Consider the following 7,206-nt stretch of genomic DNA (forward strand, 5'->3'; position numbering starts at 1 on the left):
AATTGCACACTGCCACAATACCCAGCACAGTCCACTTCTGCCCCTCTGGCCTGGCAGAGCCAAAGACAGTGCTTGCTCCCTGCTGACTGATGCCTGTTAGAACACGTGTCCTGATGCAGAAAAGCCACATCTTTTAGAAGATATTTCTCCCCACAGACACACACTTTGGAAATACAAACAATTAGGTAGTGCAACTGATTTGTTGCTTCTAATTAACAGCCTTCTTGCTAGTTCAGGAGTTAGTTAACAGGGTCCCACAGAAAATTAGCCCAGCCACATTGTTCTAAACATGTAGATAGCTGGAAAAATATTGCAGCTTTTACTGCCCAAGTACTTATAACACCAACAGGTTCTGTGATGTAGGCAGGGTTGTGGATATAACATGCACCCAAATTCACAGCAGTCCAGACCTTGACTCACTCAAGCATTTAAGTTTGTGTAAGTTCTTCCAAAACACAATGCAAGAATGTGCTGAAACACGGAGGTAAAGCAAACAAACAAAAAAATCACCAATGTTCAAGAGCGAGGTAAGTGCTTGTACTTTCAGCAGAATCAGGACCATAACATACATTTCTGTTTCTAACTTCATCTCCTCCTATAGCTGGGTCTGGGCTGCACCAGCTTTCATAGAAAATGTCCTTCATGATTCATTGTGTTACTAGGGAGGGAGAAAATATGTTGAGAGGAACATTTAGTTCCTGTGTAACTCAACTGAGTAACAAATTCAGAACACTCAGTTACAATTAGCAGATATTGTTGTTGCCAAGATCATATCATTTCATAACTAGACTTAATTAAAAGAGCAGTTTAGGGGCCTGGCATCCAGCTTCTCTTAATTCAAAGCCTTTTCCCTGAATCTAAATCCTGGAAGCAGCAAAGGAACAGCACCCATTATCCAGAGAAAACGATGTTGTTCAGCCCTCACCAAGGCATTACATCTCTTTTTAAGCTTCTAATTGCTACTCTGATATAGCAACAACTCCTACTGTATAATGAAGGGACCCACAAAACTCCACACCATGCTGTTTTGTTTGGGGATGGTGATACATATCCTGCTCTGCAAACCAGCTACGGACACCAGCCAGTGTGACAGCGTCACATGAAAACGCAATACAGGACCCTTCCAATTACTGGTCTGACTTGGAACCAAAACACAGTGAATGGGTTTTGATCACAGGCTAAATGCAAATTTTCTATGACGTTGAAATTGCACTGAAGGGCTAAGACCTTTGCTTTGACCTAACTCTCATTTCTTCAGAGATTCTGCAGGTTGTTTCAAATTCTCATGGCAGCCCTTTTACCTCCTGGCTATTCTCCAGCTGCTTCTCCTCTTTGATTTTCATCAGTTCCTCTGGTGGAGAAGCATCACAAAGACAGACATACTATTATTTCAGTAATGAACTCCTATTAGTTTCATAGGTTCAGTATTTTATTATTTCAACATACTGTTAGGTCTCCTGAAACTTGCCTTTCGTGTGTCTTTGGCAATCTGAAGTTTCCATCCAGTCATTAGTATTCATATATAATTAAAGTTACCAGGTTTATTATTTAAGTCACATAAATTCATTTGAGGGAAAAGTACATTATTTTAGGGGTAAATTGCAAAACAACTCACTAAGCTTACTGGATATACTATGCAAAAATTATAGCAGAATTATTTAAAACTTTTATTGGTCAATATTTTTATTTCAAACATACCCAAATAGTATTCTGCAGTTATTTTGAACAATTAAGCACATCTGCTGATAGAAATTACACTCAGCATGCCCCCTCTGATTTTATTCCTAATGAAAGATTTTTTCCCTTTTTTTTTTTTGTTCAGGAAATTATTTTAATACATTGCAGTGATCTATAAATAATGATGAAAACCTGGAAGGTCAAGGAAATGAAAAGTACAGCACATTCCCTGAAGGAGCATTAGAAAGTTTTTACTTCTACAAGTAATAAATTATTAGCCACATGTTAAAGTTAAAACTGATAAAAGGCTGATATAACGCTCACTTTTCCTAAATGGAAACTGGTTTCAGCATGGTAAATAGCTAGATATTCTAGCACATTTTACTGAAAGCGTTAAATTCCTTCCTGCGAACTATTTTGCTTCTGTAGCAATGGCATGGCACAATACCTGGCAAAGCCCTAAGAAACAGGACAAGGTTTGAATATATCAGGTGCTCACAGTGTGCACACTGGATTCTCTGCTGGCCTCTGATGTGGGGCATTCAACTGGATTTTCCCAGCAGGTGAAGCACAGAGACTGAGCTGAATACTCCTCTTTCCTTGCAGGACACCAGCATTCAGCTCAACCGAGGTCTGCAGAACTCCCCGACTAGTTTGGGCAAACTGATTGTTGCATGTGGGGTGCAGATCTTATTAGGAAGCTTCAGTTCTTAATTTGCAATATTAGGATGAAACCTAATACTCTACTTTTTTTTTTTCTGGATGACTAAAATGATACTCATAATGAAAAGATGATGAAGAGAAAGAACTAAGGCATTTCCCTTCCCCCCTGTGCTCCTGTCTGTACCATTTTACTTCTTATAGAAGCTAGTACTCAAAAACTTATTTTCCCCAAAGTTTAATGTTCTTGTAGTTCCTTTAAGCCAGTATCTGATCTCTGTGAAAAGCTCACACAGAGGGGGAAAAAAGCTAACCCAAAGCTACTTCACTATAAGAGAGATCTGCATTCAGAATAGTACTAAGGAAACTCATGTAAAAATCCAGGCCTGGATCATCAGCACCAAGTAGAAGTGCTTAAGGAACACCTTAGCTGAGTATTACAGTAGATTCAGCAAGAGGGATAAAAATCCAACTCAAATTTCATTATTTCCATACTTGATTCCTGCCATAACTACACCAGTTATAAAAATCACGCATATGTCTAAAAGGAAAGGGCTGTAGAAGACTCTTCAGCTGTTTCTCTTCTGAAAGTTATAGTCTGTTATATCACCAGTAATAAGTACCATAACTAAGTAATAAAACATAATCATCCCGAAACAACACTTAAAATTTAAAATCTTAAATGAAAAGGTCTACTGCTTCATACTTGACAATTTTGTTTAAAAAAAATCCTTTAGGACTTAATGTATTAGCGTAGAACTCCATACATGCATATAATAAAGTCATAACATCTTCCAAAATTTCCTGATTGCCAGTTCTAGCATTCAGCCAAACATTAGTTACTCAGACACTACCTATGACTCAACAGGTTTTATCTTGCCTTCTTCAAAATAATTTCATCAGCTTTCAAGAAACTGTGACTATTCTCAGTAAGAGCAAATGGAGTGATACAGAATTTGTCTTCTGCCTGAAGTTAAAGCAGATAAGGTACAATTTATATTGACCTTGCAGGGCAATAAAGCCCTCACAACGCTTCTGTGACAATCCAGTGACGTTTCACTTCATTTCAGACAAACAGCATGATCATTTGCTGATGTTCCACCAGTTGCCTTTAACTCCACATCCAGGTCCACATCATTTCCCACGCAGACAGGACGCAGACCAAGTACCTTCCTAGTTCCACAGCTTCTTTTGTTTTCACCTGCCCGCTTTGGAACCCCACATCAGGAATTGTTCCTTTGCTATACAAGAAGCCAACCCATTAAAGAATTTTCTTATTAAAATTCATAACCTTAAAGGTACCGTGTGACACATACTAAAGATAATTGGATTGCAGTCATGAACAGAAAATACTAATAAAACAAAGGACATGCTTTTATGTCCTTCAATCAACAGGTCTTGTACTGTCCTTTAAGTGTCTTACATCGTCTTTTAAGAAAATATCCATTAAAATTTTCTAATTAAAATTTCACTTGCAAATCACTGTTCTTGAAATATCCTCACCAGAACAACAAAGCAGGTAACAATCATAAAACTTTATGCCTTGGGGATCTACTTCTCCAAATTATTACGTTTTCATTAGTCTGATGTTTTACTTTTACCTAGCTATCCTGAAGCTTTCCTAACTGCCTAGTTCCACAACAAATTAGTTAGAGCTGTTGTAACTCTGAGAGACTTTTATATGAGAATTTCACAAAAATAATCTCAGCTCAAAGACAACAAACACCAGGAAATATCAAAGCTTCAGAGGGACAAAAGAGCTATGAGCTACTTGTGATTAAAGAAAAAAAGAATTATTACACAGTTCAGCAAAGATACTGCAGGATTTAGTACAGTCATTTCCAGAGTTGATAAAGATAATGCTATCAGCTCATTAAGGTGTAAGTATGCATGCTTAAACAAATTAAACTAATTTCATACTGATACAAAGATACCTAAGGGAAATTGAAGGTCAAATAGATTTATGCCATAAGTGGTTCAGAGATTGTGAAATGTTCTAACAGAATTTAAAACTGCATTTTGTCTACAGAATTTTGCATTTCTGAATAAAACTGTAACCAAGGGTCCATTCCTCAGAGTTATTACACAAGTGGCATTAAAAAAAAAAACCAAACCAAACCAACAAAAACCAAAGAAATGCATTTCAAGAGCAAGAATGTTGGAGGGAACACTACACAGAACGAAAGATAAATCAGTTCCAAATTATTTCCCAAAAGACCAAAATATGTCAGTAGAATAGGTTTGCTGGTCTTTAATCACTGTTTGTTGAAATAACAGCAAATTAAAGGCCCATTTTTGCAGGCTGTCAGATATTCGGGTGAGCTGCAAAGTGCCTCTGGCTTTGTGAAAGTCTATAGAGTTTGAATCACCTAGTATACTGAAAATTCTAAAAGTGCAACTAAATATTATGATAGTGAAATTTTATACTTGACTATACTTTATTTCATTGAAGTAACGTAGGTTCTGTCTGGTTTTAGAAAAGACCTCTATGTTTCACTCTGCTTGCTTCTGTGTCTGAGCTTGGGATACCAAAGAAAAAAAAAAAAGCAGCCTAGATGTGGTGTAGGTCAGTATCACTCTTAAAATCCATAGATTTAATCCAACTTACCACAGCTGAGAATAAGGCTGTAAGTACTTCTGCATTGCTGCAATATGTTCACTGTCATTCTCGTCCTTCATCAAGTGATTCTGAAATGTAAAAAAATCAATCAGAAAGCTGAAGAGAAAGATCAACCTCCCTTTTACCACCAACCATGATCAACACTCCAGGCTTCACAAGTTTTGTTGGACTGTGATCCCTGCAACCTGTTGACAAGAACTGCAAACCCAGACACAAACACAAGCCTTTGTATTTCCATTCTTAGCTATACTCCTACCACTGCCTGTTGTAGTTTTATATATATATGTCAATCTTCCTAAAAACACTGACCGTGCACTCTCTGAAAAGGCTACACTGAATGTTCCCAAACACCCGCATTTCCAAAAGGGAGGGAGTTTCTTAAGACCTTCAAAGATTTCCAGTGTGGCTGATTCTGGGTAGGAAACTGGAAGAAAAGGGATGCAATTCTTGATTCACCCCGTTTCCAATAGAGAGAAGAGGGGCCAGCAAAGGGTCTCTAATACCAAGGAATATCCCAACCTGTAGCCCACTATTAGACAATTGTGTTCCTGTGCATGGGAGAGAATACACTCCAATTATAACTACAAGGAGGTGCTGAGCCTGCTCCTTAAGGGCATGCTCATTTGAGAGAAAAGCTGGCATAGTCATAGCTGTTTGCTCAACTCTGGCTAAAAAGCAGCACTGAGGACTGCCAATATTTATGTGATTCTCTCATTTTATTCAGAGAGCAAGAACAACCAGCCAAAAATCTTAGGGCACCCTGAACATAACAAGACAGCAATAGCACTCATTTCTCCTAACTGCTTTTCTGCTGAATAATCAAGCTTGTATTAGTTTTGGAAGTTTTCCCCTTCCAAGATGTGGCGGGTAAGTCAAGTGGCTTTTAAGCTGAAGACTCTGCACAGAGTTTAACCCTGCCAAAATTTATGTATGGGAATTGTCCCAAGGAACTGTATTTGCATGACTGAGTCTCATGAGATAGCAGGGAAGCAGGTCTAGAGGAACAAGTCCTAATGGAGGTTTTTCCTCAGGGAACCTGTGGGTTTACCCATAAGAAATTACTCCAATTTCCACAGCTCACTGGCTGCCACAGGTACAGTTTCCTCTTTCGTTCTTTCCTTCCATTCATGCCTTTTGTGCTGCATGGGGGCAATCCATTTTTTATTCATAGGCTTTAGGAGGATCACTAAATACGCTGTGCCATGGCAGACAGTTTTTCAGCTAACATGTCCCCAGCTGTGACCTAAAGTTGCACATCTGAGGAGTGAAGTGTATCTTTGTAACATTGCATTGGCTTCCCTCCCAATGCAGTCATTCAGTGTACTTCTACTGACTGAAGAAAATTATTGAAGAAGCATCTTATCAACATATGAGCCAAATGTCCAGATGAGTGTAACTAAATCTGCAGGAACATCGCTCTGGTGTTGAGCCAATATTAAGACATCAGTGTTCAGGATTTTCTCCCACTCTTCCAGTCCATCAAGGAAGTGAAGCGCATATGGACAGATGATGTGCTCGCTCTTCAGGGGCTGTGTTCCAGCTAGATCCGAGCCTAAGACTAGGGGCCAAACAGGACCCCCGCAATCAAGTCACTCTGCTGGTCCCCTTCTTATTTAACATCTTCTCGATTTTGTTACTGCCTTCTGAGACAAACACTTTGTACTATCACAAGACAGCTTTAAGATACACTTCTAATACTGTTATACAAATTACTAAGTTGAAAAAAGGAAAATGCTCCAGTGATTCAGCTCTTCTTGTCTCTGGGACCTCTGTCTCTTCAACGTCTGAACTACCAAATCAGAATTCACTTAACCTGACACTGGTGGCTCAGAGAGAGGCCTCCAGCCTACGAAACCCCATAGCAGACCACGAGTACCCTGCCTCTAAATGTTGCTTTCCAAGCCAAAACATCATCCCATTTATAATTAACAGTGATGATTTGCATCATACAAAGACAATTCAGCATGATTAAGTCTCTGCCTGCCCCCAGCTTTCTGATAGTTAAGACCCCACCTCAAAAACACTTTGTAAAGGCCCGACATTGAATCCTGGGCTGCCCTGGATGCTCTCCCAGAGGTCCTCACACCTTCTGTCTGACAGCCATCTAGTGGTACCTGCACTACTTGGCAAGGTAAAGGAGCAGCTAACTCAGTGCTCAGGCAGATGGGTCCTCCCTTTCCTGTTAGAGCTAGAAGCTGTTCTGGAAGGATGGAATTTATACTATATACTTCTGTCACTTTATTTATTGG

This window comes from Haliaeetus leucocephalus, unplaced genomic scaffold (assembly GCF_000737465.1).
Source record: "Haliaeetus leucocephalus isolate CR32 unplaced genomic scaffold, Haliaeetus_leucocephalus-4.0 Scaffold668, whole genome shotgun sequence".
Lineage (NCBI taxonomy): Eukaryota > Metazoa > Chordata > Aves > Accipitriformes > Accipitridae > Haliaeetus > Haliaeetus leucocephalus.